Source organism: Rhinoderma darwinii, chromosome 2 (assembly GCF_050947455.1).
Source record: "Rhinoderma darwinii isolate aRhiDar2 chromosome 2, aRhiDar2.hap1, whole genome shotgun sequence".
Lineage (NCBI taxonomy): Eukaryota > Metazoa > Chordata > Amphibia > Anura > Rhinodermatidae > Rhinoderma > Rhinoderma darwinii.
Genome location: NC_134688.1, coordinates 88455721 through 88469508, shown reverse-complemented (window position 1 = coordinate 88469508; position 13788 = coordinate 88455721). Strand labels below are relative to the sequence as shown.

Genomic DNA, 13788 nt, shown 5'->3' with positions numbered 1-13788 from the left:
GAAATATTATAAATTAGAATCTAATAATATTTCCTGACTCGTGAAAAAAATAAAAAAAATTAGAACAATGTTTAATCACCTACACACTAATTGTTTAACTAAAAAAAAAAATACATTTTTTGCTAACACATTCCCTTTAAAGAACAAATAACTTGTAGTTTTTGTGTTTCACATGGACAGTGGTGACTGTAAAGTATACACTTTTTGGCGCATTTACAAATATCCAAATGTTTCCATAATATTTTAAAGGAGTCTTTACATCAGAGACCTTTGACACATCCACAGGATATGTCATAAATGTCAGATGCGGGTTCCACCTCCGGGACCCGCACCTATCTCTAGAATGGGGCCCACTAAACCCTGTTCTACCGCTGTGTGTTGTGGCTGAAGCATGTGGTTTCCAACCATGAATTACTGAAACAGCGTAGCTCGCTGAGCTACACTGTTTCTGTAACTCCCATAGTAGTGAATGGCAGATACGGAACCAGCGTACCATGCAAGCTACGCTGTTTCCACAACTACCATTCAGTTCCATAGGACTTAGGGAAAAAGTGTAGCTCAGCGAGCTACACTGTTTTCTTCTTCATGGTCTGGAACCGCACACGTCAGCCACAACACCCAGCAGTAGAATGGGTTTTAGGGGGCCCCATTCTAGAGGTGGAACCAGCATCTGACATTTATGACATTCTGTATATATCCCACCCCTGTATATAGTGCTCCACGTATAGCCCAACCCTGTATATAGCCCCCTGTAGATATAGCCCACCCCTGTATACAGTGCTCCACAGATAGCCCACCCCTGTATATAGCACCCATGTAGATATAGCCCACCTCTGTATATAGTGCTCCACAGATAGCCCAACCCTGTATATAGCCCCTCCCTGTAGATAGAGCCCCACCATAGAAAAAGCCCCCCCCCCCCCCGTAGATAATGCTACACACTCTCTACGATAAAATAACAAACTATTCAAACTCTCCTTAATACCGTTCCCACGCCGTCCGGCATCAATGGAGACCTGCTCTCTTCTGCGCAGGTCTCCTGGGGTTCAACGCTTCCCTGTCAATCAGCGCCTTTCAACGATGCAAGCGGCGCAAAGTATCGCGCAGCTTCACTTGTAGAAAAGCGCTGAATGGCCGGCAGTGGCGGATTAAGTAGACCATAGGCCCTGGGCTGTTCCACAAACTTGGGCCCCCCCTTCCCCACCGCCGCTTTGCCGTGTCTATAGTGAACACCACCTTTTTGTGTGAGCATTGACAAATGGTTCTTACGATTCCCCTTGTCACAGGGCTGTGTCCCCACATACTGACAGTCTCCAACCATCGCTGACAGTATCACACTGTGTAGGGACACATCCTCCTAACAATGGGAATGGTAACATGCATTTGTCTATTAGCTCTGGGTACACAGAGATATGTAGAATACAAGGATTACCTGCAACAGACATGTCAGAAGAGGAGATCCCCCTATAGATCCAGTGATGTCTTCTCCGATGGAGAAGAAAAGAAAATGGCTCCCATCAGACGCAGACCGTTATGGTGACTTCTCCTGATGAGACATCTATGCCCATCACTTCTGCAGCCATTTCCAGCCCCTATAGAAACACACAAATTTAGACACCAAGGCCCAGGACCATACTTTAAAGGGGTAGTCCGGGCACAGACCTATCAATGTGCCCGGAAAACCCCTTTTACTCAGGCTAGATCATAGAATACATACAGACCCCAGACCTTCTAAACTATTGCAGTCCCCAGACCAGACCCCCCTAAACAAATACAGACCCCAGAACAAGCACCCTGAATAAATACAGACCCCAGACCTGACTCCCTTAATACAGACCTCAGACAAGACCCCTAAACTAATACAGACCCTTAAATACAGACCCCCATAAACTAATACAGACACCAGACCAGACCCCGTAAATACAGACACCAGACCTGACCCCGTAAATACAGACACCAGACCTGACCCCTACACTAATGACCAAAAGACCGGACTCCCTTAAGTAATACAGACCCCAGACCAGACCCCTAAATACAGACCCTAGAACAGGCCCCCTAAATAGACCCTATAAACTAATACAAACCCCAGACCTCAAACTAAAACAGACCCCCTAAATACCGACCCCAGACCACTTTAACACAGACCCCTAAATATATAGACCCTAAACCCTTTAAACTGATACAGACCCCGGACCAGACCCCATAAACGAATAGACACCAAACCTCCTAAATACAGTCCCGCAAAGCAAGGCCCCCTAAATACAGACCCCACACCAGACCCCCTAAATACAGTTCCCTTAAATACAGACCCATTAAACAAATCAATCCCTTTATACTTACATAGTCCATCTTCTCTGTGGAGTCTTGCTGCTGCTGATCGAAGTCCTGCGGTCATGTGACCTTATGTCTAAAGGTCCTTTTGCAGGACATACACAATGTGGTTTTTGCCGCGATTCGCGACAAAACTACAATGTACTTTGGGCGGCCATGATATGATAATTCGCCATTGATGGCCCGGCACAGAACGTACCCGGCCATTCATTGGTTCTAATTGTACCTATGTCCTATAAACGCAGGTACAATTATAGTGAAGGAGGGTGTGGCGCCTCTAAGTTGCGCCCGGGGCACATGCCCCGCCTGCCCCCCCCCCCCCCTAGCTGCGCCCCTGGCTTAGACTACTAGGTAAGCTTCAGTCACTGATCAGAACATTGTCCTAATGGAACGGAGGGAAGGTGAAGATAAATGGTACTGAACTACTGAGCAGCCAGGACTAATAAAACTATAGATAAATGGCTGTATAAGATGAAGATAAAAAAAATAATTACTGGCCAGAAGCGCCATCCACTATTGTCCATAGACTGTTCAACCCCATTCATGTGAATAGAATGGGGTTAAGGTGCACTAATACAACCGAAGGATGAGTCGCACTGTTTCTGGGCAAAAGCAGCTCTCCATCTCTCCGATCTTCCATTACATGTTGGCTGGAGTGATGTATATGACAGCATCACCTCCCACCCACTCTTCACACCCTGTAAAGCAGCTGTGTCCATGTGACCCCTGCCGCCTGTTTTGCTTGGAATCAATTAGAGAAGCTGTGTTTTGGGGCGGTTGTCACGACAACAAGGAAACAGCTGGATGAAAGGGGCATATTGTGTATGAACTGAACACTGTGGGATCGGGTGGGGGGGCCAGATCCTATGACTTAAAAGTTTAAATTAGTATGTGAAGGAGAACACATGAATTATGCTTGAATAACAGTGTGGATGTTTGCTACCTGAGCCATTGGTCTTTAATATTTAATATTATATTCTAGGATTCATTCCATATATACGCCTTAAGATATTTTATTTATAGAAAGTAATTTATATGTATGAAAGTATTTTTGTAACTGCGGCAGAGAAACTTTGAAGTTTCGATTTTTACTTTGCATTCCAGAACTCCCCTATCTGCATCTCTATGGTCATGTAACAGCTGTAGGAAGCTTTGGCAGTATTTCAATGGTTTGGCTCCTGGCTTATTTTTTGTGGCGAGTTACACAAGGGGATGATATGTGTTCATTTTGGCAGAGATGCAACATTTGTAGGGATAGACGTCGAGCAATTTCAATGAAGGCAGAAGAGATTTCCCCTACTTTATCCTAACGCTTAACTACCCCCCCCCCCCTTTATGACACAATGTTCAGATTCCAATCGTCTGCGCTCTCATATTTGTGCGTCCCCAGGTGACCCATGAACGGGAACGTGGCATGTTCATTGTTGAATGTATAGATACTTAAACTGTTCCTCCTGAATTTTGAGTTTTTGACCTGGGGAGTAACTTCTCCTATGAGTTTGAGTAGATGGATATTTTAATAACTTTTGTGAACTTGCAATCATAGTCCCAGTCGTACAGCCGGAGTCATGGCACATACGTGAAAGGCAAAGACCTTTTTATGTTCTTTTTCATAGTGAAAAAAACACATTGCATTGATTAACTCCTTAACGACCGCCCACCGTCTTGACGGCAGGCGGTGCATGTCTTAAGTCTTCTGGCCTCACTGTATAAGAGGCTGATGAGCGCTCCTGTGAGCGCTCCTCCTCTAAGCAGAAGCTGTAACTTTCAGCTCCTGATCTTAGAGGAGCCTACTGAATACAGCTGGGGTCGGAATACATTCTGACCCCAGCTGTTTAACCCTTTGATCGCTGTGGTTCATCACTGAGGCAAGATCAAACGGTACTCTCTGCTTTGATCACATCACTGGATTTCCGATGACTAGATCAAACACCAGGGAATCCCGCTGCAGTCAGCCCAGGGGACCTACAAAGGACCCCAGGGCTGTCTGTTCAGTTAGGCCGTTCACACTGAGTTTTTTGACTAGTTATTTTGCGCGGAAACCGCTCCGCAAAACTCGTCAAAAAACGCCCGAAAATGCCTCTCATTGATTTCAATGGGAGTTGGACGAGTTTTCTTACCGCGAGCAAAAAAAACGCGTCGCGATAAAAAGAAGCGACATGGCCCATCTTGAGGCGGTTTCCGCCTCCAAAACCCCATTTCAATCAGTCAGAAAGGGTAAAAAAAAATAGTGTTTTAGACGAGTTTTTGGCAAACCACTGTGCAAAAAACGTCTGGAGCAGTTTTTGCAGGAGGAATTTTCCTCCTGCAAAAAAACTCGGTGTGAACACAGCCTAAGCCTGCTGTTCGGGCACACTCTGTAAATAATATACATGGAAATAAATAAAGCCTAAAAGTCATTATTTTGCATAAAATATATTTTATTGCCCCTACACTAAATAAAAACAAACAACCTACACACATCGGGTATCTAAACGACCATAATAATCTGAAGAATTAATGGGTTATTTACCGTGAAACGTGAACAGGATAAGAAATAAACAAGAAAAACAATGCAGAGAATCGCTTTGCCTTATATTCACGCTGTAAAAATTAAAAAAAATTCTACCTCCCAAACTATGAAAAAAAATAATACAATCTCTCCCGCATAAAATATGGCCTCATACGGCTACGTCAATGAAAAGATAAAAAAAGTTATGGCTGCTGAAATGCAGAGAGGTAAAAACTGAAAAATGTAGCTGGTCATTAAGACCTTTTTTGAGGCCCGGTCATTAAGGGGTTAAATATGGCTTAAAGCCGTTATCCCACTAAAAGTATTGTTTGTAAAGTAACAGAACGATTTAAATATTTTATTTTTTTTTTTTATTTATAAAACCATAAAAAAAATAAATCTATTGGTGTCAATGGTAGTGCACCCTGGAATTTTTGTTGCCCCCACATTCTTGGTCTACATTCTTCAGCTGCCTGCAGTGAACACGCATGTGTAGTAGCTTCTTGCCTATTTCCCTTGCACGGTGAACCGCGGCCAGTGTGCTCTCCAACTGGAGGAAGACACCACGTCTATGTGCCTGAAAACATGGGTCGGGGCCGGACTCAATACTGGGAGCTTAAGCCGAAGAGGAGGCACGCGTGACCTGCTGCTGCTTGCCCATAGTCACGGCTATGAACATGGAAGAACATGAGGAAATGGCCTAGAATGGGTAAAAGAAAAAAAAGTTCCGATTTGCGATTTTGAGGAACAATTGCTTGTCTAGCTGACTATAGGCCTGCAAACATTTTTGTTTTTGATTGGGGTTAGAGGTGTTTCGTGAGAATGTGGTGTCCATCCTGTCCGTGTCTTCCCAGGATGAATGGAGGCTGCATCTTTCTAAAAGAGGGCACTAGGTTTATTTTACTATTCATTTGCCATGTAAAGTGACATTTTATGACCAGATTCCCTTTTAAATTATTATATTAGTGAATTGTATAATGATCAATTCCCTAGAACAAGTTTTTTGTTTTTTTAAATTCTATTTCTTTTACAAAGCAGGAGCAATTCTGATAATGGCCTACGAGACTAAGGTGACATCAAATTTCTTGTCCCCAATGCCCTGTATACAACCAGCAGAATTCAAGCCCAGTTTACAGCAGCCTGTATTCTGTAAATGTTCTCACATGGGTTGTATGAAAACCTTGACAACCCATTAAGAGATTGCAGGCTGCCCGGCACAGGGCATGTATTCTGCTGGTTGTATAGAGGACGTTAATTGGATACTTTACCGGCAGCTCAGTAGTGTCATGAGTGATTCTGATCAACCCCAAACATCACTTTACAGCCCCAGAAAACCTTTCTGTACTAATGGTTTTCCTAAACACTAGATCTTGAATGCAGATTCACTTTAAGGGCCAAAAATATCAATCTACTATTTGAACTCCATCATAGAAGATTCTAAGTATCCATCCAACGTTACTCTTTCACCTGACCGGAAATCGGTGTAGAGAAACGCAGCTGCATACTGGGTGGTACGATCGCTGAGGCAACTGTACGATGCCCAGCACGAGTCCCTTTCTATTTAGTCAGACCTATGCTTAACCCTTGTTGGGTGTCGTAAGATTGACTCAGCGTGCAGTTAGGTTTCTCAGCACCCAAAGTCAGATCTGGCGTGAGCGTAACATTAGAGGGGTGCTTTATTAAAGAAACCTCAATGCACTGTTATGCCTACTTAAGGGACTGAGGACGGGGCATGGCTCAGGGATTCAAATAAGACCAAAGATAGAAATCATGCACCGCCCTGTCCGGCTCTGCACTAGGCATAAGTGTATCCGTTTTTTCTGTAGTGTTCCTTTTAACAGGAGTATGTCGGTACTCGAAAAATCAGGTTTATGGTGTAGGGACTGACATAATCCCTGTATCTTGCCACTGACCTGAGCGCTCCTGACAGGCCTCTGTTACTGTATTGTGTGTGTTGGCAGAGTACGGCCGTTTGGAGCTCTTCCCATCTAAATATGTTTTTGTTGCTAAGACTTTAACTCCAGCACTGCTAGAGCAGCCTGCACTTGGTTGTAGAACTTTGCCCCAGGCTACGATGTTTTATTTCAAAACTTGTTTGTAGAAAATATGTTTGTGGAAATGTTTTGCTTTTATTTTATGCTCTACTGGTTTTCAGCTATAGACCATTCCGATCACCTTTGTCAAATTTCACTGAATAACAGAATGATAAAGTGGTGCTCTACCTTCTATACTAATTCTAAGTTCTAATAGTTCTTTGTGTTTGTGACACTTACATATAGATCTATGGACACATTCATTGCTGAATCGCATTTCCTTTGCGACTAATCCCAAAAAAAAGGACCGCACATGGATGTCGTCTGTGTATGTATGTATGTATGTTTATTTTATAAATAAAAAATAAATAGCAGCACTCAAAGTTCCAATAGCAAAATCTGATTTTATTTGCCCATGCTTGGAGCCAAGCGACGTTTCAGTTCCACCCCGTAACTTGTGTATGTATGTATGTATGTATGTATGTGTGTGTGTATATTCAAAATGCCTTCATCGAGAAGGTGAAACGTTGTATTGGATGTTTTGGTGAATAAACCCACTTCACTTTGAGTGCTGCTTCACTTTCCTTTCTTGATGCCTTATCATATAAGGAGAGGTCACTCCTTGTTCTGAAGCCTAGCACCGGCCCTATCTAGCGTCTATAAAACACAGTGCTGCTCCGACCCTTTGTTTTAAAATAATTCAATGGGTGAGTCTGGTTCACAAAAGGACCAGCATTGGGCATGCTGTGAGTTTCTCGTCTTGAAAAAACAGATGTATAAATAGCCCTATTGACTTGTAAGTGTCCTAAAGCTGGGTTTCCACCGGAAGGTATGTGGCCATAACAAGTGCCGATCACGATAATTACAGGTCGATCAGCCCTCATTTAAATGCCCTTTTACACGAGCCAATGTAAACCGTGTGGGGATGAATGATCGTTAAAGGGGACCGGATCGGTCATCCGTATATGATTGTGGGGGTCAAACACCTGGACCCCGCACCAATATGCTTCCCCTGCTGACACCGGATGTCCATGCCAGAAGCCGAGGGCTCTGGCCATGGAATAGCGGCCGAGCTGACGTGCTGCAGCTCTGCTCCTATTCAAGTGAATAGGAGCAGCTGTGGCACAGCCCCTATGCAATGTACGGAGCCAACTGCTTCCTGCTCCATACCTTGCATACTGTGCAATGACATCCGGCGCCCGCAGACAGCCGAAGCTGCTGATCGGTGCGGTGTCCGGGTGTCGGACCCACGCAGATGATTTACTGATGGCCTCCAGTGAATAGGTCGTCAGTTGTCCGGTAGTGGACAACCCCTTTTAATACGATCGTTCAGTTCCCATACAGTTAACATAATATCTGTAGTACATCACATGTTTACACGGGGAGATAGTCTGCCAACAACTATGGTTTTTAGGGGAGCAGAAAAGATAAAATTAGCAGTCATACAAGTGTTTCCTCGTTCATCGGCTGATCGTTTCCCTGTTTACACAGGGTAATCAGAACGAGCGATGCATAAACACTTGTTCGTCTGATCATTGGTCCGTGTAAATGGGCCTAAAGACCGAAGCAATTAATAACGGTTAACGAATTGAATGCTTAGACATGCTGAAGTTTCGGTGCTCTGCTTGCCTTCGTTAGGCTTCGTTTACACCTGCGCTAGGGCCAACGGAGCCCTGACAGAAACAAATGGAAACCATAGGTTCCGCCTCCATCACCATTGACTTTAATGGTGATGGATCCTGTGCCAACGGTTTCAGTTTGTCTCCAATGTGCAGGGGTTCCATCGTTTTGACAGAATCAATAGCGTAGTCGACTACGCTATTCCGTCAAAATAGAAAAATACATTAACTTGCCTATCTCCGTTCCCACAATGAGTGGGGAAGATTCTTCTCCTCCTTTAAAAACAACCTAGAAACACAGGGGACAAAACACCCCAATAAATGGTATTATACATATAGCAGCCACGTATTGTAAAAGAATATATATATATATCGTTATTTATAAATAACAATACATGGTATCACATGAAATATGATGAACATACAAACACACACATGGAGAGCAGCAGCAAGGTAAACCGATAAGTATACCAGAGGGTTAACAGACCTGACCCAACTCAGTCAAAAGTCCAATATCTGATAACACCAAAAAATAAAGAGAAAATTGAATATGTGTTGCACAAGTGAATAAACCAAAAAACGCTACAGAAACTGCATAGTGAGTATAGGACAATAATCTGAAGATATGTAAGAAAGCCTATAAAGATAAACAGGCATAGTAATGGCAGTAACGGCAGCATCTAATGATAGCCTAATGCTAAAAAAGGTAACGCATACCTAAGGACATGATGGAAAGGCTGAGATGGGACACAGGAGCAGGCGCGTTTCGCCACTGACCGGCTCCTCCTTTAGTCTGCTATAAGTGACACAGTGCAGACAGGCGCAATGATGTCACTACATTGCGCCTGTTGGCGTTGAGTCGCTCATAGTTCACGGCACAGTGAATGCTGGGGCAAGGAGCCGTCAGCTCCTTGCTCCAGCATTGAATTCTACCGTATCTGCATCCTGAGGACGCAGATACAGTTGAAACTGGGGCCAACGCAGTCAGCGATATGGGGCCTTGGGGGCCCAGTCGCAACTGCAACTGTTGCGACCCCCTAAAGCTATGCCACAGACTGCCACCTTACAAATCAAGTTTGTTCATAACTCCAAGCTCTTTAAAACGTCAAAACCGTACATATGAATCAATGTAGGAAACCTAAATGGGTCATATATATGACAGTCCCTGAAGAACTAGTTGGAGTAAAACTGGAGTGGGAAAATATGTGACGTGGGGAAGAACCAAGATTGCTGGTCTATAGATGACTTTGAGGTACGCAGTCAACAGGAGGAAAGGCAGGTATTTACTAATGCTATCTATTTGACCGCGTAAACGTAGACCAGGCAGGCACAAAATACCCCAAATGTATCAGTGGTCACTGATCAATATCACTGCATAATTTTATTGGTGCATGACATATATTTTCTCCCTTATACCACTTTTGATTTGGCTTATTTTGTACCAGATATTTGGGGCACATTTTAAGCTAAACCCCTATTTAGAAGGTTTGTTTTTTTTTTTGAGTCGTGCAAGATGCAAGCATCAAAAATGTGCCCAATCCTTCCCAGGATTATCATATAACTCGATGGATTGAAATAGCATGACAATTATTCGGAGAAACACTCCCCGAGCCCAACATTGAGACACTCCAACAATCTCTGCTTAGTGGCGATATGACTGTGCATATGACAAAAATACTGACCAAAATTGTAATGTAAACAATATTATTTCTCGAGTTAAGATGTTGAGTAATTCTGATTTAGATATTTATAATTAACACTTCATAGAATTATTGGAGGTGAATTTTTTTTTTTCAAATTTCCGTTTTGTCATTAAAGAGGCTCTGTCACCACATGATAGGTGCCCTATCTTCTACATAATCTGGTCGGCGCTGTAATGTAGATCACAATAGTGTTTTTTATTTTGAAAAACTATCATTCTTGACAAAGTTACGAACAATTTTAGATTTATGCTACTTAGTTTAATAGACAACTGGGCGTTTTTTTTACTTTTTACCAACTGGGCGTTGTACAGAGAAGTGTATGACGCTGACCAATCAGTGGCCAATCAGCTTCATACACTTCTCATTGTTCCAGCCCAGCTTCTTTCACTGCACAATCACACTGGGCTGGAACAATGAGTAGTGTATGATGCGGTTTGGTCAGCGTCATACACGTCTCTTCACAACGCCCAGTTGTCTATTAAGAAACGAATTAGCGTAAATCTAATATTGTTCATAACTTTGTAAAAAAAATGATTGTTTTTCAAAATAAAAACCACTGTTATCTATATTACAGCGCTGATCCGATTATGTAGGAGATAAGGCATTTATAATCTGGTGACAGAGCCTCTTTAAGCATGTCTTGTAATTGAGCGTCCCTAATTCATAATAAGTAAAACTTCAGTTGGGAGGTCATGTCCATAACACCAAGCAGACGCACTGTAGGATACAGAATGTGAAATCAGAATGGTAGCACTCGTGGCAGTGATTAACTATCCTAGGAGTGGCCGGCCTACCAAAGTTAACCAAAAGTGCATCAACTCGTCCAGAAGGTCACAAAAGAACCCAGTTTAAAAATAAGGTCAATGTACATAATTCCGCAATAAAAGACAGTGGGCAAATAAATGGCACACATGGGAGAGTTGTGAGGCGCAAACCACTGCTCACCAAAAATAACACAAAGATAGTCTCATATTTGCCAAAAAAATATCTAGATGACACCCAAGACTTTTGGAAGACATGGATCTCGTTCCAGCAGGTGTAAAGCTAACGCCGAATTCCACTATAAGGCTGTGTTCACAAGGGAGTTTTTTGCAGGAGGAAAATTCCTCCTGCAAAAACTGCTCCAGTAGGTTTTTGCACAGTGGTTTGACAAAAACTCGTCAAAACACTCGTCGAGGTTTTTTTTTTCCTCTTTCTGACTCATTGAAATGGGGTTTTGGAGGCGGAAACCGCCTCAAGATGGGTCATGTTGCTTATTTTTACCACAACAAATTTTTTTTACTCGTGGAAAAAAAACTCGTCTGCCTCTCATTGAAATCAATGGGAGGCATTTTCGGGCGGTTTTTGAGGAGTTTTTTGGCGCGGTTTCTGCCCCAAAAAACTCGTCAAAAAACTGTGTGAACAGGGCCTTAGAACATCATGCCAACAGTCAGACATGGTGGTGACAGGCTAGGGCTGCTTTGGTTCTGCAGGACCTGAACGTCTTTGCATTATTAATAAAGAGAATTTTCTGATGGGACCATGAATTCTGCTATAGGAGAATTTCCGCCCTTTAGTTCCTGAACTAAAGCTCAAGTTGGGTTATGCAGCAGGACAGTTATCTGAAGCACACGAGTCAACCTTTTGAAATGGTTTAAAAAATAAAAAAAAATTAAGGTTTTGAAGTGACTGAACCAGAGTCCTGACTTAAATCCCATTGAGATGATGTGGAAAGACTTTAAACGGGTAGTTAGTGCTCAAACCCCCCCCCCCCTCCCCAATGTAGCTGGAATTAAAAAATCTGCAGAGGGCCAAAATTTCTCGGCAATTCAATCAAACCTTTGCAATAACTTGTGATGAGTCTTTTACGATAGTTACTGCCAAGGGTGGCACGACCAGTTATTATGTTTAGCGGGGAATTGCTTTTTCACTAGGGTAATATAGGTTTTGAATACATCTTTTAATAAACGGAATGATCGTTTTAAATGATGCTTTTTGTCTACTCATGTTGTCTTCATATTAAAATTAGTTGATGATCTGAAAGATTGAAGTGTCACAAATTAGCAAAAATATAAAATCATGTGAGGGGCAAATACTTTTTCACAGAACTGTACATTGGCCAATGGTGGTCGTTATTTGAACCCAATCATCTCTTACTAATTTTGGTAAGAATTTACAGTTTCTACATAATCAAGGAGAGTTGACTCAGTGATGTCTCCGCTCTTGAAATTTCATCTCCAAGGGTAGGGTGGCATTGCATGGGCAATAGGACCCTTACATAGACATTACTTCTATTGTTAACCTGTACGGTGTTATCGATCTCGATCGATCGATATCGATCGATCTCTTTCTTAAGGTCATATTACACCGGCCGATTTTGGCTAGAGCAGCAAGCGCCGATCAACGATACAGCTTGTTGATCAGCGCTCGTTTGCTCCTGTTACAAGAAACTATGGATTGGGACAAGCAGTCGTTACTCCGATTGCTTGTCCTCATACATTATCATGTGCTGCCGACAACGATAATATTTTACTACATTCTATGAACGCTTGTCTGCCCGATAATCGCCCAGTGTAAAACCCCCTTTAACCCATTGCAAAGCATGCCATAGAAACATTCCCCAGACTATCAATTTAAGATGCCAATCTAAATGTACTTTGTTACAGTGTCGCTTCCCTAGAATGTCAGTATTTGTTAGCAATGAGTTATTTCAATGGCATTTCCCATTGTTTTCACTTCCTTGTTAAGACTTAAGCGGTGTACAGAAAAATTCTCCATCTCCGCTAGAATTCTTTACATTGTTTTGTTGATTGGGGTTCCATGTCTCCCCCTCTTTTCCGGAGCCCAGGGTTACAATCCAGACGCTCTCTATAGGATAATGCTGCCATTTCCGTCTTTTCAGTTGAGACTGCTGTTTGGTAAAGAAATAGAACAATGAATTCCTGGACATTAACCCTCCCTGAACGGGTTTGTCCTAGTTTGCAGGCTCTCCATAAACACAATGCTTCCAGAGTAAGGGAAGGATGTTCATGTTGGTGGCAGATTGTTGCTATGCTGATGCAATGGCTCAAGCATGTGTCTCGACTCCAGGGGAAATGGCAATTCTTGGCGGTTTCCCGCTGGGTGGAGACGGTCTCGGCTATCTCCATGAACTGGGTGATTGATATGTGCACTGATTAAAGCGTTTGTGCTGATTTCTTTCGTTTATAAGCAAGATCTTGATCTAATGGAAAGTCTGGATCTTTTACTCTTCTATTTATTCATGAAAACCAGCGAGTTGTTCTGATTTTAGTCCATTTTTGTATATGGAAGTATTGGGTAAACACATAACTGCCATGTTGAGCTGATTTTACGTGGCCTCTAATCTATTTTCTTATTTTAGATTGCCTAAAGAACCTAGTCATAGACAATCTCGCCCTATCACCGCTACATTTTAAGTAAGGCTATTAGACTTGGAGTATTTTAGGATTTTTTTGGTATCCAATTGCAGCTTGTAAGCTAGTCATACACAGCAATTTTCTGAACGATCTGTCGTCCACGGTTGGTCTGTGATGGCTTGTGTTCTGGAGGACAACATGAATTGAAATGAAAAATCAACGCTTGATCTCTGCCATGGTCTGCGGCCTGGTCTG

At 42.7% G+C, this 13788-nt stretch overlaps 1 protein-coding gene across 1 annotated transcript in view; it reads left to right on the top strand.

Moving 5' to 3' along the window:
* The window catches only part of ITGA5 (integrin subunit alpha 5), a 106310-nt gene that overhangs the window by 40266 nt on the left and 52256 nt on the right, over nucleotides 1–13788 (top strand). The window lies entirely within an intron of this gene.